This window comes from Embiotoca jacksoni, unplaced genomic scaffold (genome assembly GCF_022577435.1).
Source record: "Embiotoca jacksoni isolate LCO1_2020_lvr unplaced genomic scaffold, fEmbJac1.0.p SCAF_15, whole genome shotgun sequence".
NCBI lineage: Eukaryota > Metazoa > Chordata > Actinopteri > Embiotocidae > Embiotoca > Embiotoca jacksoni.
The window spans coordinates 12,989,059-13,014,653 of NW_027185285.1; positions in this window are offsets into that span (position 1 = coordinate 12,989,059).

A 25,595-nucleotide genomic window follows, 5' to 3' on the forward strand; every position below is an offset into this window, starting at 1 on the left:
CCCTGCCAGCAACATGTTCTCTCCATATGTTGTTTAATGGCGGTTTCGCAGACAGCTCTTAAGCGAATTACCGCCACCTTCTGATGGGAGAAACGTATTACTAACAGGTGCTGGTAAAAAAACAAACAGTGGAAATAAGGAAGAACGATAGTCGTGTATCCTAATTGAGGTTTATATATATATATATATATATATATTCTAATGAGTATTAGAATATTCAAAAATCATGTCTCATTCCTAAAATGTTCATATTTCTAGATTGGATCAAAAAGTTAATTGACTGCTCCTGTGGCACATGAAAGATGCTTATCACCATAACATGCACGTTGCAGCAGGAACCTATAACCTCCAGGAATAAGTACTGCAAGTTCTGTCGCTTGATCAATATCATAGTCCAACAAAGATGTTATACAGAGGATAATGTGCCCCTTTTTTCTAATGAGACTCAACACAAATATATTGTATTTTTATATAGTAAACCTTAAAGCTGGTCTTCTGCCTTCAACACAGGAAATTCCTTTTTATTTATTGAGACATTTCAAGAGTTTGGGTAAATCCTTTTGTATTGATAACTTATTCATGTGTTACTTTCCCATCACCATTAAGCTCCTATAAGTTTCATATAACATCATTATGGCCCAAGCAAATGCTTCTGGATAGTATTTGGTATGACTGACTTATTATTTCTGTTATTCCCTACACTTCAACCATTGGTTAGTGCTGATGGACCACACTTGGTTGCCTCATTTCCTGTTAACAGTGTGTTCCTTGTATATTTGTCGGTTGTCCCTCCTCAACAGCTACTAGCCAACAGCATGTGCAGTACACTTCAGTGAGTTTGCAAGTAACCTATCAATTGCAAGACAGAGTGGAAATGCATAAACAACAGTGAGGCATGAGATAAGAACAGACAGGACACATTGAAGTAACATGTAGGCTACACTATGTTCTAATGTTATTTGTACAGAGAGTCTTTACTTCATGCTTGCAGAAACATTAGGGTTACGACCTGTTTGGATGACATCTTGACAAGTGCAGCACACAACAGTCCCGACAGCATCTTGTGCTCTGCACGCTTACCTGAGAGTTTGGCTCATTCTTCATCATCTCAAATCAAATCTCAAAATATTCCTACCGCAGAGTAATTATTCATGAATTATCCTTCATCTAATTTTTAGGAGTTTCCCTTTGATAGTTACTGACATTGTAGTAATTTTGTTTTATCATAGTCATAGTTTTCCCAGGCAGGAACATAAAAATAAAGACAGAAATAACAGCTTGTTTGACAAACACATTTCACAGATAAAAAAACAACAAAAAAACAATTTTGCTTAATTGGATTTTATGCAAGTCATTAACTAATGGTCACACAAAAGATATATATATATATATATATATATATATATATATATATATATATATATATATATATATATATTGTCAAACAAGCTGTTATTTCTGTCTTTATTTTTATGTTCCTGCCTGGGAAAACTATGACTATGATAAAACAAAATTACTACAATGTCAGTAACTATCAAAGGGAAACTCCTAAAAATTAGATGAAGGATAATTCATGATAATTCATATATATATATATAGCATAATATAATTGCTTTGTTATTTTGATTTTGAGGGATTGGTAATATGGATAATAACGCAAATCAGTAATTAATTATTTGTGTAGAATTCCAATTAAGAGTTAAAAGCATACAAATTCAGCAATAAAAAAAACAAAAAAACAACAGTGATTCATCTTACCTAGTAGTAAATGAGGTTATGCAAAAGGATGGGTACCAAACTTCAATAATGTTATGGCATCAATTTAATTACTTTGATATTATCTGGTATTGAAAAATGTGTTGTCATTCGGTACCAAATTTTGATACTTAGGCCAGATCCACACTAAATCATTCTAGTTTTAAAAAACATAACTTTTGCAACACTTATGCAAGAGTAAATCTTAATTGTAGTACAGAAAACAACCTGGGTTACACTGCCCCTCTCTTAACTACATGAAAACTAAAGATTTGTAATGTCATTTTTTTTTGTTGATAAAATTGGTATTGAAGAAATATGATAATTTATTCAAAACCAAGAGCCGGTATCGTAGTCAAGGAATCGAAAATTGGTGACTGATAACCAGCCCTAGTTCTACATTACTTGCAGCAGGGTTTTACGGCATTTCAGTCCCTTTAAGTGGCTTACAGGTAGGAGATAAATTGCTTACCTAAAGCATCTCAGTACTGATCCACTTCTCAGCATAGTAAAAAAAAAACTGAATGCAGTACCAGTGTGCCGAGTCGGTATGCACCCATTGTGAAATACAGCTTTAAATGCCCAAGTAAAAATGGGGCAGAAAATTACATTTATTTCAGTAGCACAGTACAAGTAAAATAAGTGAGATACCTGTCTTATGTGGCTGTAAAATGTGAAATAAGACACAGGAAAGAAATAGCCTTCAAATACTCGATGAATAGCCCAACATCTACCATGTTCGTCTTTCTGGTCTTTGGACCCCGAATGAACCTAACCTGTATCTTAGCCACAGTATTTATAGGTTTGAATTGTCACTGAATGTCGAGGGAATTGCAATATTTTTCCTTTTTCTGTTTCCTCACCACCTGAAAGACCATTTGTCACAACTATTGTGTAGAAAAAAAAAAAGAAATGCAGAGCTGAATAAAACATGATTGTGGTTTGGCCTAAATTAATCTTGCATAGCCAAGCTTACAGGGGTCTGGAGAATTCAAGCACAACAGTTAAGGCGGGGTGGAGCTGGTGTGCCTTGGCTACTCTCTAAACCCATAAAATTACACTTGAGAGAACTTTGTTTGTGCTAAAACGGAAAGGTAACCTGAGGTGCCATCTCTGGAGACATGCGTTTTAACACTCACGGTTCATCGGGATCGAAACTAAAGACTTGCTTTTCCCACTCCTGCTCGTCCCTCCTCTATTTTTCCAGTTGTTTTATATTGGCTAGAAATTCAAGAGATTATTTTAAGTCCAAAAACGACTGCTAAACCTGACAATTATTTTACACATTTAAAAACCTTATCAGTCTGTGTTTTTCTGTCTGGATTCACTCTGCCTGCAATGGACTTTTTAGTTTGGGACATCTGGGGTGCAGAACAGTCAAGAGACCAAATGACAGCAATACAGTTTTTGGTATTTGTGTGTATGCATGCAGAAATTGTGTGCGTGTATGTGTGTGTACCCCAGGTTTTGATGTTTTGAAGCTGATGCCAGCTCTCATCACCATCGTCTCATGTAGCTAACAGTGTTGCGAAGTGTGCGTGTGTGTGCGTGTGTGTGTGTGTGTGTGCGTGTGTGTGTGTGTGTGAATCGAGTGAGAGACATAAGGACAAATCACGATAAATATTAGCATTGCCTTTTGTTTTGTTTTTTTTATCACAAATTGGCAGCATTTGCCATCTGTTTATCCTGCACCTAAGGAGGTTTAATGGACGGCAGTTCCCTCAGTAAGTAGCATAAAGTTGCATATTGTTCATATAATCCCCAAGTGAGGCAGTGTAGTTGCAGTGGCCAACAGCAAATTCATATTTTGTACAGATGCCAGGTGTGTGTGTGAAGCACACCTCGCTGTAGTAGCAAAACTGCAGCTACTGCACACGAGCTTACACTGGGCAGGAAGTTGGCTGGCTCAGACCAACACAGTTTCTAATGCACTGAATGATCATGACTGTACATTCAGCAGTGGCAGTAATTGATGCAATTGACTATCAAAGAGAACTGGCGGGCATGTAAAACAAAGTTAGCCTCTTTTAAATTGAATCCGATTTATTTTCCCATACTACCTTCTGCATAAATATAGAAAATAAAGAACGCATTTTCCTTCTTTTTTTTTTTTTTTTTTTTTTAATTCATTCATGCTCTGAATAGAAAAGAAACAGTCACTCATGAACAAACATAAGATTAATGTAATCTTATGCTTGGGTCTTGTGATACTTGTCCACACCTCGTAAAGGTAAACATTTTAGATGAGTTATATTTGCCCTGTAGTTCTTGAGTATTTAACCCTGTGTGGTTTTCTTGGATTTTTAATTCACTTGCAGTGTAACATATTTATTTAGAGAGAAGACACTGAGGAGGAAAATGTGTTAAATCAACTAGTTATGTGTTTTGATGCATTTGTGGCAGGATGACACTGCTGATATCTCGGGACCCCAGTGGAAGTGAAGCACCTCAAGTCCGGGGACCTTACTCTCCCTTCCAGACTTAACATGTGCAGTGGGACCTTTCTCCCTGCTACTATAATTAATAGATGTTTTCATACTGTAAGCTATATCATAAACTGTATAGAAAAGTGGACATAGCTTCCGAGTCTAAAAAATGAGGCCGATGCGGAAGTGCCTTAAGATGTCATCCCACCGAGTGGCATTAGAAGGTTGGCTCCGAAAAGCCTCCGGCTCTATAGACTCCCATTCAACTAGTCTCATAAAATTCTAAAGCAATACATTTTTTCCACAATTTTTTTTTTTTTTTTTTTTCGGTTTTGGTAGCTAAAGTCGCTCCTTCTTATTCAATTTCTGCCAGTCCATCTGAAAATAATCCTGTCATCAATTAGAAAATAAGCCTCAAATAGGCAAAGAAATCCTCCAAAAACAACAACAACAAAAAAGCTGTGTTTAGAGGGGTGTGTCTGTTTGATTGACAGGCCTGTGGTTCAGTCAGGTTACAGCTATCGGTAGGTGGGACGTATCATCGGGTTTCCAAATCAAATCCACCACTCGCTCCTCCCCAGCAAGTCCAGATGTGGCCAGTTCTGGCTCCAAACCGCTCTGAACTTGCAAGATGGCGCCAGTAAAAATCCTAACTCCACAAACCAATGGGGGACGTCATTGTTGGTTGTATACTCCATGTAATTATAGAACTTTATAATAATTTAACTGTCATTTTTCATTTTTTTTCTGCTTTTCTGCATCGTGGCTGTGTTAATCCCAGTAGCTCTGGTTGCCAGCCAGAATGCGCCATGTTTTGGAAATGTGATCAACAGAGGAATGTCACTGCCAGCCCAGTCTGTGAACGCACCTACGTGTGCACGTCAAATTCACCTCTGTGTGTGTGTGTGTGTGTGTGTGTGTGTTAGGTTCACGTTGGCGTGTATGTGTGTAAAAAAAAGAAAAAATCCGTAGGGAGGAGAGGGGAGGGGAGGAGACAGACACTGACAGGTGGTAATGTTGGCCATTTTATCACCTTCGCCTGTCTTTCTGTGACAGTGCAAGTTGGCTGCTTGGCGTATTTATCTCCTGGGAGTTTGTGTTCTGTTCGTTTAAGACTGAAAGTGTGTGTGTGTGTGTACAAAGAGTGTATCCACACAGGTGTATTTGGCTGTTTATGCGAGTTTCAGCTTGCCTGATCATTGCTTTGCACATTTCTCCTTTGGTAGAAGGACGTACATTCCCTCAGGGCTTGAATTCAAAATGTGACTCTTTCAATTGTAGCCTATTTTGATGTCTACATACGCACATCTACATAGACACACATAGCATGTCAGAAAGTTCACCACTGACAGCGGGACTGACAGAAGAAGAAAACAAGGATGACACAGAAAAAGAGAGAGACAGACGGGGAAAACAAAGTGACCAGAGAGACAGAAAAAGAGGGAAATTGATTGAGATTGATTAAATACAGACAAAGAGAACACAACAGAAGTGATATTTTATTTAACTGCTAAACATACATAAAGTCAACATTTATCCTTGTCTGGAGTGGGAGCTGTTTGCTAGTCATCTGGATCTAAGGAGTAATACATTTCCCTCCTCACCCTTAAACCGATATAGATGCAAATCTAGCAAGAGGCAATCTGAAGAAGAAAACAATGCAAATGGAAAATTTAATGGAAAAATAATAAGTCAAAGTCAAATTTGCAAGTGAACTGGTGCTGTTGTGAGAGTCTGAAAAAGGCCCTGACAGCAGCTGCATCGTCACTGACAGTCAACTAATATGATTTTACTGGAAAGGTACAAATGTCAGAGATTGAGATTTAAATTTATGCTTGGCTCCAATTGAACATTTATATTCATGCAATGATGTTAAACTGAAAGTAATTCATGAATGTCATTCAAGGTATAAGGCAAGAGGAGTTCAGGCAAATTTAAAATTTGCTTGAACTAAAGGATCAATTTGTAAATTGATGCTAAGGCTGTACTTTTACTGCAGGCATTTACACTGAGCAATGTTGTATTTTCTAAATGACTAACATCATCTACATGTTGAGTACTTACAGTATCTGTTGTCAAGTTTTAAGAGGCACTTTGGTTATCTACACCTCCTCTGACCTAATTCAGTCTGAAATGTCTTCCAATAATAACCTTAAAGAAGATAGTCATAGACCTCCAACCTAGACAACCATAAAGGTCACCTGTTTCTGCCTTCAAATTCAACACAGCAGTGTTTCCTAAATTAGTGGTTAGGTTTAGGAAAAAAATAACACTTCGCTGGGGTTTGGGAAATATAATAATTTAGGTTAAAATGATGACTTGAACCTTGCTGAGCATTAAAGTTACTATCTCCTTAAAGTTTTGCAACCTTTGTCAGCATGGCAACAGTAAACGAGATTTTAAAACTGAGCCGAACCATGATTGGAATTGGGATGCGAACAGCGGTCTCCTGCAGCCAACGTTATGCAACCTTTATCGTCACGGCAACGGTAAACGTGATTTTAAAAATTGTCCCAATTTCCAAATGGACACAAGATGTGAACAGAGTTGCCCTGCATCCGGCGTTATACAACCTCCATCGTCATGGCAACAGCAAATGTGATTTTAAAAACGTTCCCTATTTTTGATTGGAAGTAAAGATGCAAACAGCCGTCTCTCCTGCACCCATTGTTAAACCTTCGTCTTCTGGACAACAGCGAATGCAAATTTAAAAACTGTCCTTATTTGTGTTTGGAAACCGGATACGAACAGTGATCTCCGGCACACATGTCCTGACATGGACTACATTGAAACACATGCACCCAACCCACCGCCTACTAACAAAGGATAACTCACCTCATATAAACTTCATCTGACCTTCTTCGGGACACCAGATTGTCTTTTTCAGACATCTCTTAGAGGTTGTTAAACTTTAAAACATAGTTGTGGGTCAAAATAAGCTGCTTGCACAAAACACCTACGTGGGTGTTTTTGATGACACGGTCTCAGAAAAGGTGTTTTTTCAAAAAACAACACCAATACTATCTACAACCTCAGAACTGGCCTTGGTGTTGAATAATGTGTCTTTTGATACACTGACAAGAGTTTTGGTGACTTCTTGGACGGCTGCTGTTTAGGCCTGCATTAAATTGCATATGCGTACAGGTATAAATTGATAAATACATGTTGCTGTCTAACTGGGTGACATTTCTGCATCATAAACTGTATCAACCCTGTACCGAAGAAATTGCATTTCAATACTACCAATTTGTTTCGTCAGCTACATTTTAGACAGGTGACATTGTCGACGTAAAAAAAAACAAAAAAACAAATCGTAAATATTGTCGCAATTGTTGCCTAGATTAAATGTTGTTCAAGTACCCTGAACGTGCCATTCTCATCCATCAAACACCAACGTCTGTCTCCTACAGTATTTAGTGGTCCCCCTCGGCCTTTTACCTGGAGGCTCCTATCTTTGTCAGACACCAAATGATGGAGGAACATTTTTCTACAGAAGTATAACACAACATTTTGTTATTGTGTTTATTATGTTGAAAACAGTGCTGACTGTATGCGTGTGGTCCGTCATTGAACCAAAACAACTGTAATCCCTTGGTAACTATTGATCCATTTCTATATTGTTAAAGTAGCAGAAAAGTCCAAAGGAAACCTGCTCAGCCGTAAACAAAAACATGGAACATTTCCCAAGAACATGGCAAAGAGGACAACAGAGAGATGAGACCCGCAGCTGACATCTAACAAGAGGTATTATGTTTAATAGACTCGACATAAAACAGCAGACACGGTTTTTTTGAATTGGTAATTAACTAAAACTATTAACTAGAAACTAAAAATGCCAGTATCCCATCATCACTGAAAATTAACTGGAAGATAAATGACATAATATCACATGGTCAAATGTAAGATGTCGACAAGCAGAGACAAGAATCAGACAGCAAACAAAGACAGAGAAAAACAAAAAATAAATAACAAACTGTCAATTGTGTCTTTTTCCTGCTCTGCTTGTTTTTTTTCCCCCAAACCACCTTCGACTCCTACATCTTCTCCTTCAGCCTGAATCATTCTCAGATTCTGCCCATCCCCGAACCTCACGTTCTCCTTATTCTCGATCATATCTGCTCTGCCTCCACTCCATTCCCTTTATGTACCTCCAAGCATTTTCTCCACCGTTAGTCTCTTCGGCCTCCTTCCTTCAGTTTTTTCTCATCCTTTCATCTCTGTTGTTCTTCCAGCCTCATTCCCCCATCATCTCCACTTCCTTCTCTCCCTATAGCCAGTCGATGCTTCACACACACACACACACACACACACACACACACACACACACACACACACACACACAGAAAGAGAGCTGTGCTGTGTTCTGCTTCGGTTCCCCCAGAACAAAAATTGGAGCCCGGGGCAAGAAGCTGAGCCTGATGTTACTACACTCTGATGAAGAACAAACAAAAGACAATTACAATTTTTTAACATCTTTCTCTCCAGAGCCCCTAACACTAAGTGAAGGCTTCAGACTTTATGCAACATGGTCACAATTACTGTATCACTGCCATGAAGAAGCTCAATGGGATAGAAAACAGGGTTGAAAATAAGGTAACTACAAAATTCAGTATTCCCCTTTTGCCTTTAGTTCCTACATCGAATAATGAAAGTCGGCGAGTACATAGAGGATATACCTTTAGCAAATAAGCAAAGAAAACAGATGCAGAAACGTACAGGGAGCAGATGAGAAGGATGCTCTCTACTCCACCCTGCGACGCCTCATTCATCTCCACTTGTCTGTTTGTTCTTCTTCCCTTTCTCCCTCTCTTTTTGCACCCCAGCCCTGATGAGATGCTTTCTGACACTGCCACTGGCTGCCGCTTCCCCTAGCCATCTGCAACGCTCACAAACACATGCAAGTCCCAAACTGAAGCACATATTCACACACTCAGCATTATCAGGGAGCACAATCCGTCGCAACACCGAGGCGTTTTACACACTTTAACTCTGAAAAAAGACCGAAAATGATATGAGAATACTTTTACAAAATAAAACAAAAATCACATAATAAGAATTTTGAAGATGCTATTTTACTCCACGGGGCCGTAACTCTAAATATATTAGCAAATAAAGTCCCAGTAGGCAAAGAATCACAAAAATCTCTAGCTTTAAACTGCTCAAGTCACTGACATCAGCAGCGAGTTTACCAAGCTTGCCACCCTCTAAACACACACACACACACACACACACACACACACACACACACACACACACACACACACACACACACACACACACGGGGAGGGGGGAGGGCAGCAGAAACAAGCTGTAAAACCACATTGACGTCACCGCTAAAATGCGGATATGAAAAAACTGTTAACAAACAGTGGCACACATTTAACAGAAATGAGGCAATATTATCACTCATTTTAATTTCTGTTTGTATCCACCTCAGATAAAACTATCGAGGTTAATGTAAGTAGAATATTTACTCCTTTTAGCTCTGTTTTTGGTCCCCACCAAGTGCTGCTCGTTCTTTCAGAAATGCTTAAAACTGATCTTGCAATGACTGAACACGGCCCTCTTGTGGACAATCTGCCGCCTGCTAAATGTGATTATGTGAGTTTAAATCTACTTCTGTGAGTTTCTCGACAACAGTACCTCAGCAGTAGTTATAAATATCCCCCAGCAAATATTTGCACTCATTTTGCCTGTGCTGTGAGGTTGTTTGTTTACCAGTCGCTTGATGTTTGTGATGGGAGTCACAAGGAGGCAGAGGGAGCTCACTGGCGCAGAGCTTTTTATAGACTGGTGCTCTGTTACTCTACTCTATGTTATACATACTGTATTATTGCAGCTGATAAGTCAAGAGATGTCGAAAATTGCAAATGATATGTCATCAGTCAAAGCAGCAATCAGCTCAGGGACATCCTAAACACAGCTGTGCTAATCTTCATGGAATCAAAACAGTCAAGCGGTTGTGAGAGAACACAGGTTAGAACAAATCCACTCTCTGGTACTTCAAGAATCATTTTACATTGAAGGGGTGACATTTTCTCATTTATATCAATTGCCCTTCGACATGTCTCATCTACTTCTGATTTCTGAGAGAGCCATTTGACAACCAAAGGCGATTACTGCTTTGTACTGCAGTGGCATAAATAACAGTTAAATGGGACCACAACAGAAAGATCAAGCCATAAGAACACCAGCAAAAAGTAAACTCATCTTTCAACTAGAGCTTGACCAATGTCGGTCGATATTAGTCTATCCCAGATATATCAGTGTTGGCGTACATGTTGGCCAATACGGGAAAAAAAAATGTCTGGCACAAATAAAGAAGAGGAAGCCTGAGGTTTATTACAAACTGCTCCATTTTTAAAAATGTATTATTTATAATTATTCAATTACAAGTGAAGTTTACTGTTTCAGTGCTCTGATGTCAGTGTGGACAGAAAACTGTAAAATATCCTAACTCAATGGAGAGATCGTTGGAAAAAATGTGTTTATATATTTTTTACTCTCAATTATCAGTATCGGCCTCAAAAATCCAGTATCATCAGACTCTACTTGCATAGCACAATTAAAGAAAGGCTGGATGACACATGAGAGTATGGGGTTGCAACTTCAGTACCGAGTCAGCAGGACAGATGGGAAGTGGGATGCACAAAGCAGTTTTAGCAGGTTTAATGGACATCCTCTGCATAGCTACCTCATAATGGAGAAGCGTGTAGTCAGGACCTGGATCTGAGCTGAGGATGTCATGTGGACCTACATGGATGCAGAGCTCTGCTCTTGCTGGTTCTGCTACATTGAAACCCATTCCCTTAAATAACCGGGTGAGACTTTCTGTCTGTTCCCAGAACTCAACATGTCTGATGGCTGTTTTGAATTCTCTTCTTTTTGGTTCCCGTCTAAAAAGAAATTGGTAAATCTGTTGTTCTGTGATGGATTTCTCCCTGGATGATTGTTGGTATTATGAAAAAAGGTCTCTTATATAGATACTTTGTTGTTGAGCTGGAAATATGTTGGCATGATATCACTTTTACAGGTTCTTACACCTACACTTATAGTAGCACTTTTACATATGACAAAGGTGTGAAGATACCTCTCTGACTGTGAAGCTGCATGCAGTCGATCTTGCAGCCTGTCTGTGGGCGAACCCGTCCGTTGGTCAATCCAAATGGTGACTTCCTCGACTGCTTTTATTCTTGCTTAAGTCGTTTATCAACAAAGACGAGCAAGTTTGAGATGGCAGGTTCCATATACTGTTACAGGCTTCACATCTTTTTATCGCATAATGTGGAATTGTATGTTGGAATTTCTCAATCTCTCAACGTAACATAAGCATGGATGCCTACACACACGCACACGCACACACGCACGCACGCACGCACACGCACACACACACACACACACACACACACACAACAATAATATTTATGGCATCTCTCAGTGGAATCAAATTTCACATTCACTTTGTTCAAATGCATTTTCTTCTGTCTCACCTCAGGGGCTCCTGGGTTTTTATGACTCAACTTCTTCCTTAATATACATGTGTATTTGTATTTGTATGCATGTGTGTGTCTGTGTCTGTTGTGGTATTCAGCTTTCTGAGTCACCCCTCTTGTGTCCAAAGAGTGATTCTGCTGACTCCAGTGTTATGTCTTTAATCACAATATGTATGTGCGTGCGTGCGTGCGTGTGTGTGTGTGTGTGTGTGTGTGTGGGGGGGGGTGTAGGCTTGTGTCTCTCAGTACCATGTATCCTGGTTTGCATGTCTTTAAGTGTGTATATTAGTTTGTGTAGATGCAGCACGTGTGTCAGAGTGTTTGTGTGGCTGTGTTCATGTGTTCATGTGTTGGCTAATGGGTTTTGTCAGTGTGACTGAACTCAACTGAGGTCAACACAGTTGATTAAAGAAGCGAGCTCTGCTGCCACATTTACCACGGCACAGTGTACCTCTCCATTCTAAGCCTCCACTTTACTGGTGCTCAGATTAAAAATTTACTGCTTGCACTGACAGACACTAAATCCACTGCTTCACATTATTAAAAAGTTTGAATGTCTGCAGGCAAAACGAGCATCTGAACTGGTATTAGTGGATGGAGATGGATGGGAAAAGAGGAAATTCTCTGACTGAGAGAGGGATCATCTTGCAATTCAGCTCTACAACTCACTTAAAACTGAACAGCTCCCTTTCAGCTCCATTTTGAAATGGGATTATGGTGCGGTTACACTCACAGTCAATATTGGTTTTCTTTTAAAAGGATAGCTTTGGATCTTTTCAAGTGATCTAAATCCAGTACTCACAATGCACGTTAGTGTTGGTTAGAGATGAAACAATTAGTCAAAAAATTTAACAGGCACAATTTCCTTGTTTTATCCATCTTCAATATCAATATTTTCCTGGTTTTTTGTCTGAGTCCTCTGATATTAAATGAAATAACATATATTTTGCAGTGCTGCTCAGACTAAAAAAGAAATTAGGATATCTCAGATAGAGCTTCAGGCAATTGTGAAGTCTTACAAATGTGGATATATACTGTACAGTATATATATACTCTGTACAGTATATATACACTGTACAATATATATACTCTGTACAGTATATATCCACCCCACTTTCATCTATTTCAGCAGAACATCAAACCCACAGGCTACACCAGCTTCAGGAATGTAAAAACTCTGCTCCTTTTCTCCTCACCGTTGATTCATCTCTCAAATTGCCAAATGCCAATGTGGACTCAAAATCAGCTCCTATAACTATTTAAATTCACACATACAGTATATCAAACAGAGTTTTTATTGTGTCCTTCACTTATCAGTATTGCTTTTTTTTAACTCCTTAACGTACAGATGTGGACTAATTTGTTGGTACCCTTACAGCTCATTAAAACAATGCTTCATTCCTCCTGTAAAGTGATGAAATTAAAAGCAGTTTTTTTTTTCATATATACTTGCCTGTGTTTGCCATGTCATAGAATACTAATACATAAATGATTGTATTTTCTACAAAGATTATTCTAAAATAGCCCCTGGTAGGTTTGTTGGTTCCTCAAGAAAAGATGATAAAAAAATTTGATTATACTGATGTTTCAAACCATCAAATTTCTCAAATTAGTAACACACATCCTCAATCTTGTAATCAGTCATTCAGGCTATTCATATGGAGAAAGGTCCTAACTTTGTTGTTTGGTATCACTGCGTGCACCACACTGAACAAAGGCCAGAGAAATCAAAGCAAAGAGTTGTCTAAAAAGATTAGAAAGAAAATTGTAGAATATCATGTTTAAGATAAAGGCTATAAAACCTTCTTTAAGCAACGTGATGTTCCTGTTACCGCAGTTGCAAAGATTATAAAGAGGTTTAAGGTCGATGGGGCTGTACCCGACCTCCCTGGATGTGGCTTCAAGAGGAAAATGGTCCTCGGCTGAACAGGAGAATCATGTGAATGGATGTTAAAGAAACAAAGTAAACTTCCAAAGAGATACAAGCTGAACTCCCAGATCAAGGTGGAGGTTCAGTTATGTTTTAGGGCTGCTTTGCTGTGTCTGGCACAAGGTGCCTTTGAATTTGAGCAGGGCACAATGAAATCTCAAGACTATCGTGGCACTCTGCAGTCAAACATGCTGCCCAATGTCAGAAAGGTCCGTCTCAGTCACAGGTCACAGGTCCTCCAACAGGATAATGACCCTGAAACAAACACTTAAAATCTCCCCAGACGGAAAAGAACAAAACATTGGACAGTTCTGAAGTAGCCTTCTACGAGTCCTGATCTGAATCCTTTTAAACATCTATGGAAAGAGTTGAAACATGCAGACTGGAGAAGGCACCCTACAAACCCGAGCCAGCTGTTATATGATGTTGACAGTGAATGAAATATTTGAATGCAAGGATCAGTCCATTTACAATACATCTCCCATAAAAACATCTCTGACATCTTTGGAAACTGTGGAATCTTTACTAGAATTCAAAATAAGGATATTTGGTTTTAAACAACATTGAGAGGCAAGTATGAGCCTGTAATGACTAGGTAAACAGGAGGTAAAGAAGGCATAAGTGGCTAAAATCCTGAACTTGAGTTACCTTCAAGCCAAAACTGTGGTCTGGGATCAACTTTGAGATTCCATCTGAGGATGTGGACAGATGTTATTTAGAGTAACAGGGATGGCGGTATAAAATAAGGTACCAAAGAAGAAAAGGGAAGGTGCAAAAAGACACAACAAGATGGAAGATTCTTTGACAAAAGTTGATGACACCATACATAATAGAAGTCAAGTGGGTATGATATTTAATCTCCAGAGGGAATTCATATTCCAGGGGAAAGTTGGTAATAACAAACTTTGCCATGCTTTTCAAAAACTAAAAACATTATACCATCAGACCATTGAACCAAAAAAATACAATTACAGTTTGTTTTTTTTCCAAAATACAGGAGGGAGCTCATATATAGTCAAGTATATTTGGTGACAAAATCACAGGAGTGGTATTTGCAGCCCGTCAGCTATGAAACTTAAATTATGTCTGGACACTTCACCAACACCCTGAAACAACAGCAGCTATTTGGACTGCAAACACACAATTATAGCCTGGATAGAATACAAATTACTGATTGGCATTACAAGAAAGATGGAAATCATTCTACTTAAGACAAATAAATCATGTCCTAGGGAGGCATCATTATCTATTCCAGTAAGAAAACAGGGATAAACAACAGCACCACGTAACTACTTTCCTCCATGCAACCATCAGTCTCTCTGCTGCTCTCTCGTCTGATCTTCCTTCTCTCATCAGATTGAGTAGAGTTGGCACCTGACTGCTCGCACAACACAACATTCGTCACTGAACCCCATGTCTAACTGTGAGACACGCACACACACACACACACACACACACACACACACACACACACACACACACACACACACACACACAGTATATAACTCTGAGTTCATGCCCCGGAGCACTTTGTGACATCTTAATCATGCTTTCTGTTTCCTGCCTATACTGTACCTTGTGTCATGTTTGTGTCAGACATGCTTCATATTTCTCTGCTGTTTTTGACGTCACAGCTCCCTGTTTCGTAACGCTGCTCTTTTCTTGTCCCTTGGTAGATGGAGGATTCTGTACTGTACATCGCTACAGTCTAAATGTCCTGTTTGACAGACACCTGCCAGTCTCACCAATCTGTCTCTTTGAATCTTTCTAACAGAAAGGCTATTTTCATTCATGAATTGGTTTCTGTTTCTTACTGAAGGACCAGCCAATATTTGATGACACATATTAAAAATGTCCCAACCAAGTTTGTTTTTGCACCTGATATTGAGTTCCTGCCAATACCAATAAATGCTGGCATTGCAGACATTACAGGCGGTAGTGCTGCTTCCGTTATTAAAATATTTCTTTTTTTTTTTTGTGCAGCAGCACACGTGGGCCACATGTCAAACTACACTTATGCATTCTGCCTCAAACTGTACTCCCCATTCATGCCACTTGTGCGAGAATTGATGTAAAACTAAAGGATAAGGGCTAAATATAGCTCAGTATAGCCAATATCGATCAGTTAAAAAATTCCTTGATTGGTCCCCCTACCGATCTTTGAGTTTGCTTAGAGCATCCCTACTTCAAATATTTTCTGAACACCAGCTTTTATTTATAGGAATTTACTGTATTCCTTCTTTGATTAAATGTCAATCTCAAAGATAACAGGCTTCATCCAGGAAAACGTTCAACCTTAAATCAAGTAACAAGGTTTGAAACTTGCAAAAGGGCTTCTTTATTGTAAGAGATGCACTCAGATGCTGTGTAGTGTTGTCGTGACTGAGGTTAATGCTTACACAACTTGTAAAATGTCAACATCAGTGATTGACAGAAAGGATAGCTGCTAGTGCTTCAAATGTCAACTCAGCCTCAAGAATTTAGGTAAATACTATAAAAACTGTCTTTAAATGTGGATTTCAATCGAGAAGTTAATTTTTCTCTAATGCTGCACCATCATCTATCTTACACAAAGGGCAACAACCGCAACACAACTGTCTTTTTTCATCTGAGCACCCACATGTTAGTTGGTCTGAAAATGAGTTGTGGTCAGGCTCATTGTTAGCAAAATTACAAAAAGCTTGCAAAAAAAAAATCTGTAACAAATAGATGTATTAAGTGAGTCTGACCATACAAGTTAAAGGAGCAGTGCGTAACATTTAGTGGCATCTTGTGCAACCTACTGAGCACCTTTTTCCTCATCATCCCTTTCCAAGTGTGTAAGTAAATCTACGGTGGCAGGTAAAACAAAAGGCCACTGTAGAAACATGGCAGTGCAACATGGCGGCCTCCCTGACAAAGGACCCACTCCCTATGATGATATGATAGTCTAAAAACACAACTATTCTCAGTGTCAGGTGATTATACGCGAATGAAAGCATAATTATGACTATTATATTCAATTTCTCCCAACAGATCCTCCTAAATTTTACACCCCAAACATTCAGGATAGCTATTTGTATCAAAGAATCTGCTGTGAAATTGTTTACATGCCAATTAAAATGAGAATTGCTCATACGAATAAAATGTCCGACTGAATGAGGCTCAATGAGGCTTTAACACAACTGTGCTGATTGTTTTTTTATACTTGAATAAAATGCAGAAGAGCACTGGTCGAACCAGAAGCGCCCAGCGTCACGTCACCGCCTCTGCATATGTTCCAGGATGCATGGGGCCTTACGGGCAAGTCTGGATATCACACAGCTCACAGAGCCGACATCAACACAGCTGTACGGTCGGAGCAGGAAACCGCGATAGGTGCCTGGATTTACCCTTTTTTCTTTTTTCTTGTTTTGAAGATTTATTTTGGAGATTAGTTTCTTTCCTTCAGGTCATTAAAATATTGTGGTCCATCACTTTGTCCTCTCCCTATATTATCGCCTTTTAATAGACTCACAACTGACAATACTTGTTTCCTTTTACATTAGAGAGAGGACAATCAGTGGCACACAAATAAAAGATAAGTGACAATTTTCTTTAATGGACAAAAGACAGAGAAATGTCAGCAGGAATGAAATGCCATTACTGTACGCTGCACATCCCGAAGAAAACACTGGGACAAATATTCACACAGACAGACAGACAGACAGACAGACAGACACACACACACACACACACACACACACACACACACACACACACACACACACACACACACACACACACACACACACACACACACACACACAAATGTGGGAAAGTGACAATAACAGAGAAATAAATTCAGGGCAGTTGGTGCATATGAAGCAGAGTGGATGAGATAGCTGCTCAGTCATGCCTACTTTGAGAACTCATGTACATTGCGTATATTTTACATCACTAATTTCACACATAAACACGCACATTACTTTCACATATTGCACACAAGCCCTCAGCCTAAGAACTCTGACTTTGTTCTTATTTAGTGTTTTTTTTTCCTCTCAAATTTTGACCTTTTTTTTAAAATTATTTTTATTTTTATTTTTATGAGCTTTTACAGATGACTGAACTAATGTTTTTCCACACATACTATCTTATATATAAAACACCCACACATAAACATTGGATTGGAGTGGTCACGCACGCAATAGAAGGCATAAATCAGCTTTGTGTCGTGCTGCGCTGCCAACACCAATAGAGCAACTCTAATGCACAATGTCCGAGCTTCTTTACTTTGAAGCAATGAAAAGAGGACGAGTTAAACGTTCTACCGTTTTAGACGTTGTTAAATGTACTGACAGAACCACATGTGGGTGTCAACAGCAAAAACTATTAAAAAGTGGAGTAAAAAAGGCTCTGAACATTGATGGTTTCTACAGTTTTCACTGAGGGAAATTAAAACAGTACATTTATTTCACCGTGAACTTTTTTGTTCACACGTTCTGGGACTGTTCCTGTTGCGCACAAACAGAGCGAGTGAGTATTCAGAGTCATGTTGCTTGATCAACATCAAAATCTGTGTTTCATGCGTTTTGTGGCCCATGGTATATCCACATTTGTGACTTCTCAATGCACCTCAAATTTTGCGTAAAATTTTGGGGAGCAGAAAGTCACAAGGAGCAAAATTCAGCAAGGAGGGGTGGTGGGGAGCTAAGACGGCGTTGATGTGGATGACAGACCTTTACTTTTTGTGTACATTGTCATGTTGGAGAAGCCAAGTGTCATCGTGCCACAGTTTGTGTTGTTTGCACCGAACGTTTTCCCTCAGAAGCCTCAGAACATCACAGCTGAACTCGGTGTTGACAGTCTGACCCCAAATGTCAAAGAAAACCCACCAGACCTGACACTCCTTCTTCAGTCTTGGACAGTGACATTCTGGCCCACAAAACACCTCACCAAACTCACTGCCTGATTTCTATAGATTTTATGGAACATTTCATGAGTCTCGGTTGCCGATTTCCACAATTTGACACAACATTTAATGCGCACCCTCAGCTTAAGTCCATGTTGAAATTACAGAAGCACACATACTAGTGGTCAAAAATCACATGTAACACAGGGGCTGATGTTGATCTAGCGAGGTAACTTGGTTTACTTTTTTGATCGTATCTCCTACCCTCATAAATTCCCATAAAACATTTTGACTGTACTATTTACGGTCTGCCTTTTCTCTGTGATAGCTCTTCAGTGTATTTTACATTCTGTAACAACTTGGTACAGGACAGTACATAGGAGTTGTTATTGTTATTGTTCACCATCCCTGCACATCTTGCCATCACATGATTCATGATGAATGTATGTAATCCAGCATTCTTGTTTTACTTTTTCTTTTTTTTTTTCTTGATATCATCCTTGCTGTTACTGTGCACTCATGATTGAGCTATATTTCACAACAAGTCTTAAGTTTTGCACCATGTTATGGAGCAGGAAGAGGAAACTCCAGTGTGATAAAGAGCTGCAGGCGACAGACAGCAGACCACCAACCCCTCAGAAACCAACCAACTTTCACTCTACCTTGCTTTTGTAAAGCAAACTCCATGTGCAGCATGAAATCCAATCCTTGTTGCACATAAAATGATGAAAAAAGTCAGACTATTGACTGACTTCTTTATTAGAACAACAGTGGTGCAATGTAAACCTCTAGCAAAGCAGCTGCTCAATGTGTGCTTACTATAGTATTAAGCTGCACTTACTGGTACCGGTAGCCATGGGAATGAAATCTATGAAAAATAAATAAGATTACAATTGTAAAGAAAAAAAAAAGTTGATTTAAAGCCGCCCACCTTGCTCAGTCACGACTGAACAGCTGTGTACCATGGATCAGGTTTCACTGGGCTGTTACAACATAAATGATCTAAAAAAAAAAGATTTGTTAATTAAAACCAAAATTAACAATATCTGAAAAATTCCCTTTAAGGCCTCCAATGCTAGACCTCCAGACAAATCTGCAGAACAAGAACAGATTGCACACCAAACTTTTTTTGTGGATGAATGCAGTGATTAAAAGTGCACTATGGTCTCCACTCTCGATTGATCTGTTGTATAAATCAACGTAGAGTCAATATCACTGAGTGGGAAAGATCTCAGCATTAGTCTGGGCCGATGTGGTAAATGTGCACTTTCCTCTGCTGTTGTTGCAGAGACTGACCGCTCCACAGGCTTCACTCTGTAACCTACAGGACAAAACTAAACTATGACCACATTGCCTCCCGCCCTGTGCAACTACACTTCAGCACACAGCTATAAATAATAAAAGGCTGTTCTCCTTTCCTGTTTTTTCACATGCATGCTGCAGTGCTGCTGTGTGCTTTCTGGAACTCCAATGCAACAAGGAACTGTTAGTTATTTGATTTGTGTCTGATGAAGTTGCCTCCGCTTGTTGAACACGTTACTTCAGCCCGACTGCAGTGATATGAGACAGTGAGGAACACCTGACGCTAAATAATATCAGGTGCACCGGCATAAATGCACAGATGCTCCCACGCACAAATGTAAATATGTCCTGCAGACAAATGCACACACACATAACTCAATGTACAAACTCACACACACACACACACACACACACACACACACACACACACACACACACACACACACACACACGGAAATTTACAGTAGAGTGTGTCCTTGATGCGAGGCTCGAGGAGCTATTTTGAGTGTCCCACTTAGGCAGTGAGGCAGCTAAAATACATACATCCTTCTGTGGCACTGAGACAAACATGCACAAATTTCAAATGTATCATATACACATATACACACACACACACACACACACACACACACACACACACACACACACACACACACACAACTGGAGGAGAGTCCCTCTTTCGAAAATGCATCTTCTATCCATTTAAATTCCGCTTCTGTCAATAAATCAATTTCTCCAAACATGCAGTGATTGATATTGCTCACCCTCGAAGTAGCTGCTAGCATGTACACATTGTAAAATGATTCTTATATTGTTGCAGTATCATACACTGCTGTTTTCTTTTCAGCACGGATTACGCTGTCCAGTCTGTCGCCAAGAGAAACTGTGTGGAAATGCGGAGTGCCACTCAAGAACACAGGAAATTAAAGCACAAATAGCCACTGATAATGAGCTTTATTAAAGGATATCAGTGTGAGTCAAAGGATGAGGACTTGAAGCTACAATAAGGTTTAAACTAATTAACTTAAAATCCTCCAATACAAATGAAACAATGGGAATGTAGGTTATCTGTGGTTGATCATTTCTATTGAAATCATCACAAAAATGCATGCTACCGCGCATAATTCCACCACAAACAAATAGCAGATGTCCATTTTTCCTCCTGCAGGCTCTGAACTTAATGTGAACTTCACACACTTGATGACCTTTACGTAAGAGAAAAGAGAGAGAGAGGGAGAGACAAACAGGGAGAGGAGGCATGGAAGTAGGCAAACAGGATAGAATAAAAAAAGGCAGACATTTTATTCTCATTCCTCAGAGAAAGGCCGCCAGTTAGCTAAATTGACTTGGATAACCACTGGGCGGAGGAGGAGGGGGAGGAGGAAGAGGAAGATGGGAGGGGGGGTGTAAGATGACAAGCAGGTTTTGAAAAAGGGGATGAAGAGTTGATCGTAAGAAGGGAGAGGGTGAAGAGGATAAACGTTGCTCCCAGGTGAAAACAAAAGAATGACAAGAGATCAAGGAGACAGCTTTTTGCAGGTAAACGGCGGGGTGGAAACGGAGCAGGTGTGTGGGGCTGAATCTGTGGAGGAGGAGGGAGGTGGTGGTGGGGGGGAATAAATGCAGAGACGGGAAAAAGTGATTATAGAAGAAGACAGAGTGACTGAGGGGAAACGAGCAATGATAGAGAAGGGAAGGAGAATCCACACGTCAATGTGTCTCTGCACTTTTTTGTGACTGACAACACACCTGCATACATTTCTGGGCTCGGACGTCACTGTGCCTCCTTCTCTGCCTTTATGTGTGTGTGATGCATTGTGAATCTGTGTGTGTGTGTGTGTGTGTGTGTGTGTGTGTGTGTGATGGCCTAGAACAGTAATGTATGCCTTTTCCTCATGGGTTGATCTCATTGTGTCAAACTCAGGGCTTTGACTAATCACTCTCAAATAAGAGGACTCAGCGAACAGTTGCAAACACACACACACACACACACACACACACACACACACACACACATCTGGATTTTTCTGCGGTCCACCCCTCCTCCCCATCTCTTCAACTGTTGTCTCTGTCATACTTTGAACACGTCTATCTTCTGTTGTGTGCCTCCACATTTGCCATCTGTCTCTCAACAACAAATTCTTTTTGCCTCAGCTTTTCTCTCCCGTGCCGCCACTGTGCACTCGTCTTTGATTAGAACTGGTTTCACTGCATTATGTTATTTCAATGATGAGGAGGGAAGCTCGGCAGAAGACGGCACATGTGAGAAAGGTCATGGGATTCATCATTTGACCTATTTTTCCCTTCAGAAGTTGTTTGAATTGGAGATTAAGGAATATTTTTAACGGGCGTGTGCGTCATTGACCCCTAAAGGAAACTGGTATTGCTCGTCTGTCTCCACAGGGAGGTCATGCCTGCCAGCGCGGCAGCTTGAATTGCAGATCTCAAAGGACCAGCATTAAAGGAATAGTTCCACATTTTAGGACAGATGCTTATTTGCTCTTATTGGAAGCAGTTTTGTTCAGTTTGTGGCCACATAAAGCAACCGGTTAGCTTAGCTTAACATAAAGACCGGAAACACAGAAGCATCTTTTCTGTTAAAACCTGCAGTCCATCTTTGTGTGTGTTTGAAGGCTCCACTAAACTCTGCAAAGTGATTTTGAAAGTTGTCTGAAAGGGAATCCAACAAGTACAAAGCAGTTCCCTTTCAGTGTACAGTACTTTGATTCACTGGAAGTGAGTTAAGTGTTTAGCTGGGGGTCTAATTTGTGTGTGTGTGTGTTATTTTTCTTTTACAATCACAGCTCTTGTATAAATTTGCTTTGTCCATTTTACGGTTAGCTTTCTAATGTGCTGTGGAGCAGGTGCATGCCTGTATGATTGTGTGTGTGCATGTGTGTGCATGTGTGTGTGTGTGTGTGTGTGTGTGTGTGTCTGATGAGTGATTGCAGTTCGACCTTTCCTTCTGGCAACCTCTCCTGGACTGCACTCAGATCAAGATGGCAAGTCCTCTAAATCTGTGTGTGTGTGTGTGTGTGTGTGTGTGTGTGTGTGTGTATGCATGTTTGATGGATGCCACAGATCATGGCTGTTGGATTGCATTGTGGTGAGCCAGCTCAGCTCACATTAACACACACACACACACACACACACACACACACACACACACACACACACACACACACACACCTCATGAATGGATGAATGGATGAAGGCTGAGATGATATAGAATGATTGGAAAGTGGTCTTGTGAAGGTAATGTCATTCCTCTCACATTCTGTGTTTATGCGTGTGTTTGTGTGTGTCTGCATTGTTAGGACACCGGATGGTCCTTATACTTTCAAAGAGATTGTTGAAACTTGATTCAGGTTAGAGTCAGGTTTAGATCAAGGTAAAAGTTGAAGTGATGAGGGTAAAGGTTATGGTAAGGGTATAAGGAGTCAAATATGTCAATATTTGACACGAGTGTCCTCATAAACATAGAAAGGAATACATGTATGTGCATTTGCATGTGCACATAGTGACTGGATCTGTCCATGTGTGCAATATCTACTCGAGCAAAGGGCTTAACTTCTATTATACATCTGTGCATATATATATATATATATATATATATATCATCCCATACATCTGCAGCCCAGTCAAGATAATTTGAAATAATTTGAATGCAGAATTCAATGAAATGACTTATAATTGATATCTATCTATCTATCTATCTATCTATCTATCTATGTATCTATCTATCTATCTATCTATCTATCTATCTATCTATCTATCTATCTATCTATCTATCTATCTATCATCTTACTTGTGTCAATGTATCTTATTGATCTGAAATCAATCAAATCCTTAATCAAACGATTTGCATATTTTATATTATTTCAAATCCAAATCTTCATTAAAAGTTCAAATACAGCATAGCAGTAAATGTACAGATAATTCACAATATCAACCTTTATCAGTATCTTAATCATATTTCTGTCTCATACTGATGTTGTGAGGAGTTGCTGTGTATCATATGCATATCTATTGTCTGGCCTTACATTGCGTCATCTCAGTTGGGAAGTCACGAGTGCTGCTCCTGCTGCTGCTGCTGCTGCTGCTGCTGGCCTCGTCAGGTTGAGCTGCACTGCTCGCTGCCGCCTACTGGGGGCAGTGTGAGCTATACATTACTGCTGCTGTCGATCGAAGTAGAGCAGCAGAATCAGCAGCAGTGGAACAGCTGAGTTTTTGCAGGGTTTTGTGCGAGTGTGTGCCGCTGTTTTTCGGATTGGGGGTGTTCAGGAGAGAAGGGAAACAAATACGAGGTAGTGAGAGAAGTAACAGTTTCTAAATAAGTACACATTTGCATTTACTTTCATCCATTGCTGCTAAATTAGCCACTTTTCAGTCAAGCATCAAATGTACGGTTTTGGCATATATTCTTAGAATCTCATTATGCTCATAAGTAATAATTACCCACAGTATTGAGCTACACGTGTTAAAATGCTACATGTCAAACCTTTAAGACAATGTTTGAGGCTGTTGACATAATAACACACACACACACAAATGTGTATGTATGCCAGTATTGTATAAGTGGCCCCATTTTTACATAATGAACTATCACCTCAATCTCACCCCTCTCTGTAACATATCCGCTCCGCTTACTGCCCAGATAACATGGGTTTAATATCACAATCAATCAGAACAGGAATAATTGGCGTGTACATGAATGTCAGCGAAGAAATACAAGACACCCCGAGGCAAAATTTATCAGTGATTATATATTTAAAGGGTCATTGTTTGATTCTGCCAATCTGCTGTCTTGGAACTGTGAACATTACAGATTAAATCTCTGGATTAATTTGGAAAATCGGACGAAGCAAAAATAATGGATCGCATAGGTCACTTTAGTCAGGGTCCAAGTATGACAGCAGGTTTAATAAATGAGAAGCAAATCAATTACACAGAATTCTTATAAAAAAAAAAAAAATAAAAGATTAATGTAGGAATGAAAGTAAACACGACAAATCAGGGTTAACAATATAGACTGCATATAAAAAAAGGATGTAGACTCCACTTATCGCAAAAAGCTTTAATTTCTGTCACGAAATAGAAAGTATTTTATTCATCATAATGGTGTCATTATCTAAATTCCCTCCTTCCGATTATAGACTGTGTATAAAAGTGGACGTACTGTGGCCAATGCAGAACTGCCTAACAGTGCAATACCAACAAGGGCCTCTGGGGCCTGACTCCAAATAATCCTTTGGCTCCATAGATTCCCATTCAACTTCCCTAATGAAATAGCATGTGAATAAAAACAATTTCACAAGTTGTTATGGTGTCATTATCTAAATATACTCCTTTTGGTCAGTGTTCTGGTGGTCGTTCTGATAATAATTCCATAATTAGATATTAGATTTGGGGGCGTCTGTTAGATTGATAGGCCTGGGGTTTTCTGTTTAGGTGTGCGGGCATCGTGTCCTCGGGTTCCCAGTCAGATTGAGAGAGATCTACTGTTCAGTTCTCGCCAGCTCATCTCAATATGTTCATTTTTGGCTCCAAAAAAGCCAAGACGGAGACGGCCAAAATGACAGACTTGAGGCTTCAACCCACCATGACGTCAACCACTGGTGGTGGGATGCCACTTGATTATCGCACTTTCTGGAAGAAATGAATGGATTATTTCTGTTTCAGTGTGAGGAATGTAACGGAATTTGGATAACGTAGAATACAACAGAATAGAATAGGCCTGATTACTACTGAGACTAAACAGGCATTAGCAATTCAATAGGCTCAATATGGACAAAAGTGTGCCAGTTTTTGTCCATGTG